Source organism: Pan troglodytes, chromosome 3, assembly GCF_028858775.2.
Source record: "Pan troglodytes isolate AG18354 chromosome 3, NHGRI_mPanTro3-v2.0_pri, whole genome shotgun sequence".
NCBI classification, from domain to species: domain Eukaryota; kingdom Metazoa; phylum Chordata; class Mammalia; order Primates; family Hominidae; genus Pan; species Pan troglodytes.
This window is the reverse complement of record NC_072401.2, coordinates 33,715,781-33,732,612: the sequence shown is the minus strand read 5'-3', so window position 1 is coordinate 33,732,612 and position 16,832 is coordinate 33,715,781. Positions and strand designations below refer to the sequence as shown.

General features: G+C 31.7%; 1 long non-coding RNA gene across 1 annotated transcript in view; it reads left to right on the top strand.

The window, feature by feature from the left end:
* Nucleotides 1-13,647, top strand: part of LOC134809872 (uncharacterized) — a 104,377-nt gene extending 90,730 nt beyond the window's left edge. The window contains exons 5-6 of the long non-coding RNA XR_010156520.1: nucleotides 12,220-12,442; nucleotides 13,576-13,647. This is a non-coding gene — a long non-coding RNA (uncharacterized LOC134809872). The remainder of the gene's footprint in view (nucleotides 1-12,219; nucleotides 12,443-13,575) is intronic.
* Nucleotides 13,648-16,832: the final 3,185 nt, after the last annotated feature.

The following is a 16,832-nucleotide window of genomic DNA, read 5'->3' as shown; positions in this document are numbered from 1 at the left end:
CTATGATTAGTAAAATACCCATATGTAGGCAGAAATGTATGACATCTGCATACAAATCAGGTAGATATTCTTTCTGAGACAGTAAACTAACAAAATGAGGCCTGAATCAATGAACTAAAAAAGCTTTGATAGTTCCACACTGAAAATAATTGGATTTTATTTTTCTAGAGCAAGGCACAATTTTAATGAATATGGTTGACCTTCTTCTAATCCAACCGACTTCTTTTTTTTCAGAATGCAGTACATTTCTGAGCTATTGTAAATTTCTACACATGAAAAAAGTAGTTGTTTAAACATAAACTGCAGTCAACAAATGCATTTGGACAACTCATAAATTGTAATTCATAAATTGTTGCATCTTTATAACTATGACAACAAAAGCTAGACTTTTAATGTATTGTAGAATACATGAGAGCAAAATTTTAAAATAAATAGTTGTAATTCCATAAACCAAAAGTTTATACTAGAACTCCTGTCATTTTAGCTGTACCTTATATATTTTGTTTATTTAAAACCCTATGGAAAGCCATTTCTCTTTTTACCCCCCATAAAGCTAAAGATATATTCCATTAAACTATGCCCTTTCACAAGGCTTGTCTTTTTAGTGATAATTTGTAGTATTAATATGCACTTAAATCAAAATATTCAATAGAACTTTACTGTATCAGAGAAATTATCTTTACTGAAAAGAAATAAAACATAAAAAATAAAATTTTTGATTTTTATAAGGTCACAAAATTTCAAGTTGTAAAAGATAAAATTCTCCATTTTTTAAAGTTAGCACTTTAGAGTCATAATGTAAGCTGTATCCATTAAAGGTTAATCAAAATTTTAAATTAAATTAAAAAACATAAATGAGGTATCACCTCATTTCATTCATCTCACCTTGAATGTTAATACCCTTCATTAAATCAGAAAAGTGTTTAGTCAGAAAATTTATTTTATCAGTGGCTTTGCTTCCACACTAAAATTAAATTTCATTTGGTATGGCATTGAAGATGTGATTACCAACTTCATTGATCTACTGGACCAGTTGGGTGTTCGTGGGCTGCTGTAGAATAGATTTGGAAGCTTGTTGCAAAGTCCTTGATGTGAGTCTTCCCGTATAGAATGAACTATTTTAGACAAACACATGAATAGACCTATCAGGGATAGCTGAGCCCAGTCCGTAGGAAAGAATCTGGGCAGAATCCACTCTGTTTCTTGGTGGCATGCACTTCTTCATTAGGGGCAGCACTCATAATTCAAAAGCAAACTTACAGAAATCTCCAGGAAAAAAAAATTAAAAAGTTTGTTCATGAAGAGTGATCTGTGATCTCACAGCTAAATTCTAGATATGACTTGAGTGATCCTAAATATCACATTCTGAATAAGACAAATGTTTTTAGCACACACATCTATGATTATATCTGTTGCAGTTCATAAAGATGCAAGGAAAAGCACCTTCAGCCATAAATGGTTTTATTAAGAAAGGACTCTGCCTTTGCACCTCTGGGGGAGAGTGAGTGGGAGGAACAAGGTAAACTTTCTATTCATGTATTATGTCAAGTGCCCCATTAAGAAATGATCCACTCCTACAGGGAGGAAAGAGGACAAAAGAGTACTGGTCCATTACCTTGCTTTAGCTTGACCCTCATTACACTCAAATAAATATTCATGAATTCCCCGAGATATTAGGTTATAGGTAGAAAAAGGAAGATATCTGGAATAATAAATGGTAGTGCTTAAACTTAGAGAAAAAAAAAAGTCCTGCAAATTTTTCATCTGTATTTATAGTTTGTTATTAGCAAGCATTTCTTACAAGAAAAATTAGAAAATAAACACATTTATTAAAAATATGAATTCATTATTTTAATACAGTTTTTAAAAAGGATACAGGGGTCAGTGATTGCCATTAGGTTCCATTTTAGCATACTGAATATTTAGTAGAAAACAACATATTGGAAGCAGCATTTATTTGTTAACATAGAAAAATAACAAAAATAGGTATCTGATCCGTTTAGTAAATTCAGCTTTAAACCCCACAGTACATAAAACCATCACATTTCAATTCTGTATTGTTAACAGCTTCTTATCAGCTTTGCCACACACCAAAATGAAAATAACATGTGGGGTTTTTTTTCTAGGTATATCTGATGCATTAACAGTTTTTACAAAAAGTAGTATAATTAGACATTTTAATTATAAATATAAATAAATGATATAACAAAAAACTCCATATGCCATTGTAAGTATAAATTTACATATATATTCACATGCATATATTTTCCCTTGGAATTTTGATGATGGAATACATTTATCCAGAAGGTTGACTTTATCTCACCCATAATATTTGAAATAAAAAATAAGAATAAAATAGAGATAATGTAATTTGTATTTATTTCTTCAGTGTTCATCTGCAGGTGGAATAATTCAATCCTATTATTTTAGCAATGTATTTACTCATTCAGTGAACTACATAATTTATTCATTTAGAAAAGCAACACCAAGACATGCAATCCAAAATTTGTAGAATTTTGTTTCAACCAATGGGTTTTTCTGGATGTAGCAGAGGGGAAAAGCCATGTTTTGAGAAAAAGCTAGATGTTTGAGAAAAGAAAAAAAAATACTTCTCATCCTCTGATAATGGTGTTTGTATTCTTGCTATCTTTCTTTTCTTTCTGTTCCCTTTTATGGTAATGTGGAACTTTTTGATTTGGAGAGCAAAAGTATCTAAAATGGAAATGCGCTAGCTTTTTTTTTTTATTTTTACCATAATTGTGATCTTAATGCCACCATAGTTTTCTTAATGATTGAATTGAAAAATAAAACAATGATAAATCCATAAAACACCAAAAAATGGAGTCATCTAGGTGATTCTGTTACACTTGACTGTAAATTATAAATAGTCCTTCAAGAAAAAAAAGTTTAATTTGATATTTGCATGGTAATTTTGCAGGTAAGAAATTAAACTTTCAATGTAAGAGGTTTTATTTTATTTTTTGATAGCTTTCTTTTTTTAATCCAACTTTTATTTTAAGTTCTGGGGTACATGTGCAGGATATGCACGTTTGTTACATAGGTAAACATGTGCCATGGTGGTTTGCTGCACAGATCAACCCATCACCTAGGTATTAAGCAGAGCTTTTATTACCTATTCTTCCTGATGCTCTCCTTCTCCCTTCTCTCCCCCAACAGGCCCCAGTGTGTGTTGTTCCCCACCATGTGTCCATGTGTTCTCATCATTCAGCTCCTACATATAAGTGAGAACATTCAGTGTTTGGTTTCCTGTTCCTGCCTTAGTTTGCTGAGAATAACGGCTTCCACCTCCATCCATGTCCCTACAAAGGACATGATCTCATTCTTTTTTGTGGCTGCATAGTATTCCATGGTGTATATGCACCACATTTTCTTTATTCAGTCTATCATTGATGGGCATTTGGATTGATTCCATGTCTTTGCTATTGTGAATAGTGTTGCAATGAACAGCATACGCGTGCATCTTTGTAATGGAATGATTTATATTCCTTTGGATATATACCCAGTAATGGTGTTGCTGGGTCAAATGGTATTTCTTCTTCAAGATCTTTGAGAAATCACCACTGTCTTCCACAATGCTTGGACTAATTTACACTCCCACCAACAGTGTAAAAGTGTTCCTTTTTCTCTGCAACCACGCCAGCATCTGTTGTTTCTTGACGTTTTAATAATCTCCGTTCTGACTGGTGTGAGATGTATCTCATTGTGTTTTTTATTTGCATTTCTCTAATGATGAGTGATGTTGAGTTTTTTTTTATATGCTTCTTGGCTGCATAAATATTTTCTTTTGAGAACCGTCTGTTTATGTCCTTTGACCACTTTTTAATGGGGTTGTTTGTTTTCTTCTTGTAAATTTGTAGACTTTCTATATTAGACCTTAGTAAGATGAATAAATTGCAAAATTCTTATCCCATTCTATAGGCTGTCTGTTCACTCTGATGATAGGTTCTTTTGCTGTGCAGAAACTCTAGTTTAATTAGATCCCATTTGTCAATTTTGGCTTTTGTTGCAATCGTTTTTGGCATTTTAGTCATGAAGTCTTTGTCCATGCCTATGTCCTAAATGATATTGCCTAGGTTTTCTTCTAGGGTTTTTATGGTTTCGGGTTTTACATTTAATTCTTTGATTCCTTTTTAAGTTAATTTTTGTATAAGGTGTAAGGAAGGTGTCAGGAAGGTGTCCAGTACCAATTTTCTGCATTTAGTAGCCAATTCTCCCAACACCGTTTATTAAATATGAAATAATTTCTCCATTTCTTTTTTTAGGTTTGTTGATCAGATGGTTGTAGGTGTACAGTCTTATTTCTGAGTTCTCTATTATGTTCTATTGGTTTGTCTGTTTTTGTACCAGTACCATGCTGTTTTGATTACTGTAGCCTTGTATAGTTTGAAGTTGCGTAGTGTGATGCCTCCAGTTTTGCTCTTTTTGCTTAGGATTGTGTTGGCTAGTCGGGCCCTTTTTTGGTTCCATAAGAATTTTAAAATAGTTTTTTCTAATTCTGTGAAGAACGTCAATGGTAGTTTAATGGGAATAGCAATGAATCTATAAATTACTTTGAGCAGTATGTCCATTGCCACAGTATTGATTTTTCCTATCCATGAACATGGAATGTTTTTCCATTTGTTTGTGTCCTCTCTGATTTATTGGAGCAGTGGTTTGTAGTTCTCCTTGAAGAGGTCCTTCACTTTCCTTGTTAGCTATATTCCTAGGTATTTTATTATCTTTGTAGCAATTGTGAATGGGAGTTTATTCATGATTTGGCTCTCTGCTTGCTTGTTGGTGATGTGTAGGAATGCTAGTGATTTTTGCACACTAATTTTTTATGCTGAGACTGTTGAAGCTGCTTATCAGCTTAAGGAGCTTTTGGGCTGAGACAATGGGGTTTTATAGGAACATATCATCTGCCAACAAAGATTATTTGACTTCCTCTCTTCCTATTTGAATACCCTTTATTTCTTTTTCTTGCCTGATTGCCATGGATAGAATTTCCAGTACTATGCTGAATAGGAGTGGTGAGAGACGGCATCCTTGTCTTGTGCCGGTTTTCAAAAGGAATGAGTCCAAATTTTTCTCATTTGGTATGATATTGGCTGTGGGTTTGTCATATATGGTTCTTATTATTTTGAGGTATGTTCATTCAATACCTAGTTTATTGTAAGTTTTTAACATAAGGGATTTTAAATTTTGTCCCAGGCCCTTTCAGCATCTATTGAGATAATCATGTTTTTTTTTCAGTAGTTCTGTTTATGTGATAAATTACATTTATTGATTTGCTATGTTGAACCATCCTTGCATCCCAGGGATGAAGCCGACTTGATCATGATGGATAAGCTTTTTGAAGTGCTGCTGGATTTGGTGTGCCAGTATTTTATTGACGATTTTCGCATCGATGTTCATCAGGGATACTGACCTGAAGTTTTCTTTTTTTCTTGTATCTCTGACAGATTTTGGTATCAGGATGATGCTGGCCTCATAAAATGAGTTAGAGAGGAGTTCCTCCTTTTCAATTGTTTGGAATAGTTTCAGTAGAAATGTTACCAACTCCTCTTTGTACTTCTGGTAGAATTTAGCTGTAAATCTGTCTAGTCCTGGGCTTTTTTGGTTGGTAGCTATTTATTACTGCTTCAATTTCAGAACTCATTATTAGCCTATTCAGGGATTCCATTTCCTCCTGATTCAGTCTTGGGTTGCTGTATACCTCCAGGAATGCATCCATTTCTGCTAGATTTTCTAGTTTATGCACACAGGGCTGTTTATAGTATTCTCCAATAGTTGTTTGTATTTCTGTAGGTCAGTGATGATATCCTTCTTATCATTTCCGATTGTGTCTATTTGATTCTTCTCTCTTTTCTTCTTTATTAGTCCAGCTGGTGGTCTATTTTATCAATTATTTAAAAAAACTGCTTCTAAATTTTTTGATTTTTGAAGGGTTTTTCATGTCTCTATCTTCTTCAGTTCTACTGTGATCTAGGCTATTCCTTGTCTTCTGCTAGCTTTGGGGTTTGTTTGCTCTTGATTCTGTAGTTCTTTTAGTTGTAATGTTAGGTTGTTGATTAGAGACCTTTCCAGCTTTTTGATGTGGGCATTTAGTACTATAAATTTCCTTCATTTATAGAATAAGAAATTTTAAAAGGACAATTCAGTAAATGAAAGTAAATATGTAATCTGCTAGATTTCCATTCTGGTAGACAAAATGTAATTTTTCATACTTTAAGGAGAAAGTCAAGATTAGATTATATGGATATATTTTTATTGTATTTATGAATAAAAGAAACATGAACACAATTGATTTAGAATATAATTTGATAAATTGGCCAGATAGAAAATATTCATTCACTTATTCTCTCATTTATTAATTACTTATACAAAATAGTGGAAGTGGTAACACTTTTTACAAGTGTGGGCTTCAAAATCTTCAAATCCAGGCTCTGTGTTTTGGTAGTTTGTGCTGTTGGCAAGTATCTTAACTTCTCTATTTCTGTTTCCATATGTAAAACATTAAAATACTAGAAATTTCCTCATAGATGTTATGTGAATTTAATGAAATATTTTCATAAAGAGTTAGATGTGTGCATTTATATAAATGCTTAACAAACCAATTATTTCAATAAATATTTATGGTATCTTGTATCTTAATCTTGCTTTATTTTTCTTCTTATCAATCAAGATATCAAATCAGGTTTATTATCTTACTGTTTTAGATTTCTTTATTTATATGTTGTGACAGATACATTTATTCATTTGTTTTTGTCCATCTTTTCCAAGATAATACAAATTCTCAAAGGGAAAGAATTTAAAATTTAAATTATTTTATACATGTGTTCAACATTTGCATTTTCAAATACAGGAAACTTCAGTGTCTTTTGCACATTATTAAAATTAGGGTCTTGATGTTTTATGTATTAATAAATAAATTATAAAATTTCATATTTAGAGGTTTTAACTCATTGTACTATAGTGTTGAAAAGGCTTTTCCCTTTTTTCTTTTAACATTATTTTAAGTTTTTAATTAATAGATTTTTAAAATAGTTTTCAGTTTACAAAATAATCGAGTGAGAAGAACAGTTCTAATCACAGTTTTTTAGCATACAAAAGTTTTGCATATTTAGTCTGGCATTAATTTAATACCTTCATTAATTTAATTTAAGAAATTATTCTGTGTCACATAGTGATTTAATCATTGTTGATAGAGCTCTATTCAGAAAGGGCAAGACACTTGGCCTCATAGAGATTACATTCTAGTGTGGGAGTACAAAAAATAAATTAATAGCAAATAGAAAAAAAATGTATGATAGTGTTAGGTGCTATGAAGAATAAACAGCATGAAGTAATAGCCCCTGCAGTATGTATTTGTTGAGGACAGACGTTACTTTACGTAGGGTAATTTATCTTTGAGGACACACTATTTGAAGAACACTGGGAAGAACCAGGCAGAGTAATGCAAAAGCAAAAGATGTTAGCTAAGAATAAGCTTGGCAAGCGCAAGGAATTCAATGGGAGACTGGTGTAATTGAAGACGTGAGTGAGTGGGTGGAGGTCACATAAAATGAGTCAGGAGAAAGGCAGGGAGGCAGCACAACAAGGGCTTTATATGCCATGGAAAGAAGCTGAAGGTTATTCTCTTCAATTCTAGATAAATTTTAGGGCTGCTTTACAGAGGCAGTTCAGTGTGGAAGCGTGTGGGTGTAAATCTTGCCTTGCCACTCTCTGTGTGACTTTGTTAATGAATGCTAAAGTCATAAATTATTCATCTTTTTCAGATTCTTCATTTAAAAATGAGGGAGGGCCATAAGTTAAGATTAATATGAAGATTAATGTATTATTATAGCCAAGAAAACAGAACAGTACATGGCCCATACTATATGCTTAATAATTGTTAGCATATATTATATTTTAAAGTATAATCTTGCTGCTGAAAGATGAATGGGGTAAGCTTTTAGATAACTGAAAATAATTTAGGAGGCTGCTACTGAAGTCCAGGTGTAGACTACTTTTTGCGTGGTGGTAAAAAAGATATAGAGAAATTGCCCGATCAGCAATAGGCTTTAGAGGTAAAATCAATAGGATTTATTAAGAAATGGAAATATGGGGTTAGGAAATTAGACTACCAATGTTGTCCTACATTTTTTCTTTTTTGCATTTTTACTATTTACAGTCTTTTTTTCATCTGGAACCTAAATGAGTAGTTATTTATATTTATTTGTTTGATATTTTATAATGAAATTTATTTTAGATATGTACACAGATATGAACCTGGTTTTTCAGTCACTTGTCAAGCATTGTTTATTAAATATTCTAATATATTTTTCATTTTCTTCATTATGTCTTCAATTATGCATATTCTTGGCTCCTATTTCAAGATATAAATCAGCTCTCTATTCTGGAAACAAGGCCACAATTGGTTAGGTATTGAAATGTTAATATAGGCCTTAATTTCTACTAACGCAAGTTTTAACATAGCCTTTCCACTCCCAAAGTTTGTTAGCTTTTCTTTCTTATTGACCTTTTCATTTAAAATTTTAAAAATAATTTGCATTTGATAATCATTTTATTAAGCATATATGTTTATTTGAAAAGGAAATGATATCTTTATAACATCCAATAGCCAGAGATGATGTAGAATTATCTCCACATTTACTCAGTATATATTTTTTATTTCTCAAGAAAAGTAATATATGTATGTTATTATATACACATTTGTAATATTTCAGATACAACGTAAGTAACATGAAGAATATCCTGCCTGCATATTACTTGGAAAATATCTTTACATTTTTACAGTCTGCAGGAATATGATTTTATTTATTCAGTTAAAAAAATCATAATGTATTGTCATAAATATATTTAAAAAAATTTTTTTAAACAAAAATATTATAGTGTACATCCCCCTTGTTTCCCTCAGCACTCCAAATTTTTAAAAAAATTACATGACCTCAAATAATTATACATTAATATCATAATATTAATATTGAAATTATATATCACATAGGTGTAACCTCTTTGTTGTTGCTCTTGTTAATGCATTGATCAGTCTGTACTGAATAATCTTAAATAGTATCAGTAATATTGTGCATGAGTGTCCACAAAATCAACATTTAATATTCTACTGACAACCAGCTTGAGATAGATAGATTATCTTCAACATATAAAGAAAGTATCTTTCTTTTCTTTCTTTATAATGTCAGGAATTTAAAAGATACTTTTCTGCTACTAAAATAGTACTTATTCCAGACACTAAAATAGCTGTTAACCTCCTCCAAAGTGGTAGATGCGTTGCTAACCAAATGAGGTTTACAGACATAGGATTATAGATGAAGTGAGAAATTGGCCAAGTGTTAATCAACTGAAAGACAAGTGGAGTAATTAAGCAGTAATAGTTTATGAGCATTACAAATGAAAACAGAAATTGTCATTGCTCAAGAATATCGCTGAGAAATTTCCTCATAGTTTCCTTAAAGCCTGATTTAATTTTATTTGTTGTCAAATTGGGTTGGGAATAAAATGTATTTCTGTTCAATATCTATATTACTGTGAATTTTAAATGGTAATTCTGCTTCTTTGTATTCTGAAAAAATTAGGACTATTGTGGACTCAGTTGCTCCCTCCAAACTTCGTATGCTGAAGTCCTAACTTCTAGTATGTCAGAATGTCACTATATTCGAATTTAGGGACTCTAAAGAGGTAATTAAGCTAAAATGAGGTAATTAGAATGGGCCCTAATCCAATCTGACTCATATCATTATATCATGGAAGAGGAGATTAAGGCAGAGAGAGAAACATCAGGAGATGTGCACACACAGAGGAGAGGCCATGTGAGGATACAAGTGAGAAGGCCGCCATCTTTAAGCCAAGGAGAGAGACTTCAGAAGAAACAAAACCTGTCAGCACCATGTTTTTGGACTTCTGGCCTTGAGAATTGTGAGAAAATGAATTTCTGTTTTTTAAGCCATCCAGTCTGTGGCATTTTGTTACAGCATTGCTAGCAAATTAAGAAGAAGGTCTAGAAACGTCAGTTTGTCACAGTGTGGGGAATGTCTTGGATTCAAATCAAGATATATCATAGCCCAATGGCATCAACACAATATACACCTGAGACACTAAAATTAATTTTCTATCATAATGTTAGTTTCTCTTACTTGTGTTTAAAAAATGTGCAATGTTTTCTTTCAAAATATTGACTTGGCATATCTACAATGAAATTATATTGCAACTATTACATGAGTTTTCACTCTGAGAAAATTTGGAAATTCATATTTTTAAGCGAAAATATGACATTTATCTTGGAAACGTTGACCTTTTCAAACCTAAACAAGTTTTTCTCAGTAACAAAACAGATTCTTCCCTGGGGAAAAAAAAAACATGCTTCTTTTGATCTCATGAAATATTCAAAGCGATAATGAAGCATGTTTTGCTTTCCTGTAAACCTGTTAAGATATTATTTCTCTGAGTTTGACAGTGGTGAAAATTTTATCACACTGCATGAAACGTGTTATTTTGATACATCGACACCATTTCAAATCTTATCCTTGCACATTCAAATTTGTGACAAAGAATATTTTTGTATGAATTTCACAGACAATTTCCATGGGATTTTTTTTAAAGTATTAGTTTCAGATGCTGAATGGCTTTTACACTGTTAATTGGTAAGGACACACTGATTAAAGCATTGATGATGGATTAATATCACATTATAATTTAAAGGCAAACCTGTAATGTAATTTCTGACATGGATATCCAGATAAACTGGAAAAGAGATCTTTGGAATTAGAGTAATTAACAATCTTATTTTCCAACTCTATTTACAGAATGCTCACAAAAGTAAATATGGGCTCATGATTTTAATACAAAGAAACAGTGTTTACAAAAATTTATCACCATGAATCAAAGCACCAAGAATGTAATCTTATTGACTTTCTTTTGTTCTCCTTTCATTATCTTGTTTATATATATAGTGATATTTCTACTTCAGAAATGTAAGATTAAGTATGTGGTAGAAATGAGGTGAGAGAAAGACCTCCCCATGCAAAAAATGAAATAGTAACAAATAATAGAATGTCCTTATTTCGAATTTTACCTTTTCTATATTTGTGATCACGCATCTAATCGATTTCCAAGTTTGAGCTTTCTTATCTCATTGTTATTATTGCATACTAATTCCCATTGCCACTATCACAGTTATATCAAATTACCTTTATTTTTCAATAGAATTCAGCAATTACATTCAAACTCATCTTCTAGGTTTCACTTTCACCTCCTTCCATCAAATACACTCTAAAAAATAAAATTATGTCATTGCATATTTTCCTTAAAATATTTTCTTAAAATATTTTAATGTATCCTAATGACCTCATGATAAAATACTTAACATTTGAATTACTCAATGCCTACTCTCGTCATTAAAATTATTCTACCATTCCATCTTTTCCTTGGTTTTTAAATTTTTCTTTGTTTCTGACATATTGAACTTCTCCTCTGCTCTGGTGGTTTGCAAAGAACTGTCGCATGCTTCCCATTACATATGCCTGCTATCAAATATCTTCCTACAAGCTGTTATTTTAATAAATGAAGAAATATTGCTGCCCAATGCCATTAGTATGATTTTTTAACTCGTTTTTAAAGATTTGACTTTAACATTGTTTCTTCATGAAGAATTATTGAATAGTTTATGGCTTCTCAACCAAAATTAACTATTCATTTCTCCGAATTCCTGTAAAATTTTATATCACTAAAGTAATGTATCCTATTCTACCTGCTTTTATACTACATGTGTATATTGGCTCAAAAAGTAACCAACTTAAGAGAATTGTTTTAAGATGTTTGTATAGCTTCTTAGGATTTAGTGTCTTTTATAGTACCACAATGAAAATAATTTTTTAATTGAATTGAATAAATATTAATTCATACAGTAATGTCACAATGTATACATAAATGCAAACATGCACACATACATATTTTTCTTGATCAAAACCTTTTGATAGAGATCAAATGTGGGTGTGTGTGTATATATATGTGTGTGTGTGTATATATATATATATATATTCCCCTTATGTCTGCTATAAAGTATGTGATATTTTATTGCTTTCTTCTTTTTGTTTCATAGTATTTAGATGACTAAAACATAACTGTGTTAAAACAATGTGAATTAATGTGTCAATGTGTGTAGTTATATATTAATCATGCAAAGCCTGTTGTATAATATAGGTACTCTGCTACATTTTACATATCTGCTTTTTGAGGAATAAATACCAGAAAGAAGTGGCCTACATAAATCCAAATGGCTTTAGACATTTCAAGTACTGGAAAACAAGATTATAACTATTTACGAAGAAATGGAACATCCTTGCTGAAATCATCCTGCAACAAGTTGTGCTTTCATTTATAATTGAAAACACCAAACTCTAATGCTTGAAAATAAAATCTAATAGTAAGTTTGAACTTTTACTTTCCAAAGATCTCTCAGTGCTACACAGGTTTTGGTGACAGAAGGAAGACAGATACTTTTAGGCACATCCTCCCTCAGGCCCATTTCTAGCTTTCCTGCTCTTTTATCTTGATAATCTACCTGAGTAATTTTAGCAAAGCCTGATTAAGCAGGGCTTTCCATCAGTTTAATATGGTGTCTGTTAATGAAGGTTGAGAACAATTATGGGGCTGTGATTAACACCCTTTGACCTTTACTGAGAAATAGGGATGTTTAAATCCATGAAGCATATAGGCCTTTTGTACATGAAAATTGCCCCTAAGCAATGCATTTTGGTGACAAGGCAGAAAAATGTGAGCAGAATAAAATCCCTTTGTATTTATTTCTTGTGGAATAGGTGAATTGAAGAATATAAAGCTGTTCTTGAAATGACTGTCAGAAGAAATCCTTGAGTTAAGAACATTTAAGTACCCAAATGATTAACTTGAGTCTCGTTCAAGCATAACCCCCAAACCCAAACAGAATCCTTTTGTTAATATAACTGAATCATAGGAAATTAAATAGGCTCAAGTAGAATTTTAGTGGACTGAATTTATCTAGATTATTTCAAAAATGTGAAGTGTTGGAGAAATTACTTTATAACAATTGGGCACTTGACATCAACCTTAAAAATTACTTTTGGGAGTCCAACTAGTAAATTTTTATCTTCTTTTGTCTTAGGTTGATGGTTATAAGCACTTATTAATACCCTCCAGACACGTTTTGTGCTTACCTGGAAAATTAGTCATATCGCTGTTATGAAATTCTGTATAATAATTTTAATGGATGAAAAAAGATACCTCAAATCTAATTTCACTCATCTCTGGGTATCAGTGGGGGATTTGCTCCAAAGCCCCACACCATTGGATACCAAAGTTCACAGATACTCAAGTATCTTATATAAAATGGTGTAATATTTGCATATAACCTAAATACACCCTCTTGTATATGTAAATCATCTCTAGATTGCTTATAATACCTAATACAATGTAAATGTTATGTAAATTATGGTTGTACCATATTTCTTAGGAAATATTTTTAAGTCTGTATATGTTCAGTACATACAACCATCTATTTTTTTGTTCTGCAAATTTTAGATCTGTAGTGGGTTGAATCCATGGATGAAGAACCCATCAATATGGAGGACTGACTGTAGCTTTCTTGCTGGTAATCTTAAATCATTCTTGATATTAAAATAAATTAACTTTTATATGAAAATTCCCAAGGGAAACATTGTCTGTCATAGGTGTTTTGTACAATATAAGGCATGCATATGGGTTTTTCAAAAATAAGACATGCTGGTTAATTTACTATTTGTGTTAATTAAGAACTACCATTGCTATACTAAGGCAATAACTTTTTAAGTTTTTGACAAATCCTAGGAAACACTGCAGAATTTTGCTATATTTCAGCTTCAGCAACCTAGTTTTTAATATTTTTTAATTTAGTCTAATACTAGAAGTTCAAATGATTTTTTAATGGTGGTTTGAGGTTACTTACAGTTTGGTTACAAATTAATTTCCTGTTAGTATGCAAATTGAGTATATTATACATTACTATTCTGGTGATGGCAACAGAGTTCCCAGAGAAATACAAACATTGTATGTTTTTGGTGGCATACATACAAAACAAAAAGCATAAATTTTCTACTAAGATCTGAAGTACCTTAAATAATGTTCTAATATCTAATTAGCTATGAAGAAGCCATTGAAAACTATTATGTACTAATAGTAAAAAGTATACATTTTTCTCTATGTTTTTTCACTTCTGCGAGCTCTTTCAGATTAGTATAGTGTGAGTGCTATAACATATTTCTAATGCATAATGGTCATTAAATATAAATAATGTATTAATTATCAGGGGTTGATTTAATGTTTTCAAGGTTTTGAAGTTAAGATTCTGCACCTCTCTAAATACATGTATTATATAATAATTTAATTTCTTTTGAGGCTCCTGTCTGGTTTGCTTAACAGGCAATCACATTTTACTGCGTTGTGCATTAACTAGGCCCAACAACTTCATTTACAATGCTTTGTTTCATTTTGTTTTAATGCTTACTTTAGCCCTGCCTACCTTACCCAGGAGCCCCTTCATAATTAGAAAAGCTCATTATCTTTGGGGCACATTTTAAGCTTCAAATTGTTGACTTATGATTGACCACAAATCATAGCAGAATAACTTTTATATAACTTCTCCATTAATGACCCGTGTTTCAATTTTTAAATTCAGTGGTCCATTGAAATGAGAAATCTTAAGGTAATATACAGATAAATTCTATTCTATAGAAAGCTACATGATCTTATTAGAGAAAGAAATGAACTTGATCAAAGATGTGGATTGCAGCTTCAGGTCCTCTACTTGATAAGTACCTTGATAATTCTGGTTATCAGGTTTGTCATCTATGGAAATAGAAATACAAATCCTTAGGATATTATTGGTCACTAGTCCACTTAGCACATGATACATTATCATGTTGACCAGGTCATAGTTTATAAATATTATAAATTAAACTACTTTTCATTTTCTGGAGTGATCTAACTTATACAATTATACAAAGTAGTGTCAACACTATGGACTTAGAAAAAGTCAAAGACAATGTTTTCAAAACATCAAAGTTTAGAGGTAAAATTTAACTGGAAAGTCTTAAGGGGGATATATCATTTACATCTTCATGTACACGAAGGGCTATTTTGTCAGCATTCATGTGATAAATTATTTTAAACAACGGGGTGATAGGACTGCAGTTAAAAGTGAAACTCACTACTAGATTTAAACTCCAACAGAAAGAATTGATAGTAAATATTAAATATTAATAAAGTTATATTTGACAATATAATAAAATGGTTAGTATTCTAAATGGATAAAACAATAAATTACTATTTTGGTTATAAATAATGTATTTTGATTTACAAATATAGTGATTATTACCTTGTCTTTTGAGGTCCTGGCCATTAGTGCTTCTTTCTGACAATTTATTTATCGTTGCTATGTTTCTTGGGCAAATCTTCCTTAGTTTGTCTCCTCTAGTTTAGGTTCCATTTACTTTCTATTCCTGTGAATATGTAGAGAAGCAGATATAATGTCTTCTGATGAAATATTTCAAATCATACTATTATACTATTTGTCCTTGGTAATAATCTAAATTGCTACTCTTCTTGACTCCATTGTCTTAATATACAGTCTTCTTTTAATTTGCACAGTTATACATCAGTCTACACATGCTATGTCTTTTTTTTTTTTGACAGAGTCTCACTCTGTCATCCAGGCTGGAGGGCAGTGGCATGACCTGGGCTCACTGCAAGCTCTGCCTCCCAAGTTGCATGCCATTCTCCTGCCTCAGCCTCCCGAGTAGCTGTGACTACAGGCGCCCACCACCACACCTGGCTAATTTTTTGTTATTTTTTAGTAGAGACAGGGATTCACTGTGTTAGCCAGGATGGTCTTGATCTCCTGACCTCGTGATCCACGCACCTCGGCCTCCCAAATTGCTGGGATTACAGGCGTGAGCCACCGTGCCTGGCCTACACATGCTATGTCTTTAAAAATTTTTGTTGACTCGAATTCACTAAAAACTTACTTTTGGTTAAGCATATTGATATGTTTTTATATTTTATAAGTGCTAAACAAATTTTCATAATTCTTTTAAAATTAAATACTGCAAGATAACTTAATTGAAAGACTATAACTACAATCAAATATGATGATACAAGATCAAGAATATATAGAAACAAAGTCACAAAAATGTGTTTGCTTATTAAATTTAGTTTTCATCATTGAAACACAGCAAGTAGAGAATACATTTCTATAGTTTTTCATCTTAAGGAAATTACCTCTATAAATATTAGAAATAATTGACTGGAAGTTTGGCATAATGAAGAGTAGTCTTCACTTAATATGTATAATTTGGAGGAAAGTCTTCGGTGAAGCCTTTCTTGACAATAAAATTGAACAGGCCATTTACACTTCACATATAAATTTAGTTTAGAAACTTACTTACTGGAATATTTCACAATACTATCAAAACTGCAACATTCATTAAAGTGTGTTTTTTTAAAATTTGTTTTATTTTCATTTTTTTTTTTTGTGAAAGCAAATAAGTGGAGCACTATTCCCTGGTGAAAGTGTACCAGATTTTTACCACCAAGCTATACCTACTGACAACCCTGCAGTCATTAAAGGCTAGGAAAGCTTTCAGTGACTGATCTGTGAAGTATTAGGGTCCCTGCCATTTTTCCATTTCTGTAGTTAGGAATAATCAACTTTGTTTCTGATCTAAAATGTCACTTATTTTCTTTTTAGTATAACCAACTTCGACTTCTGAAACTAATTGATATATCTGTAACAAAGCAAAAAT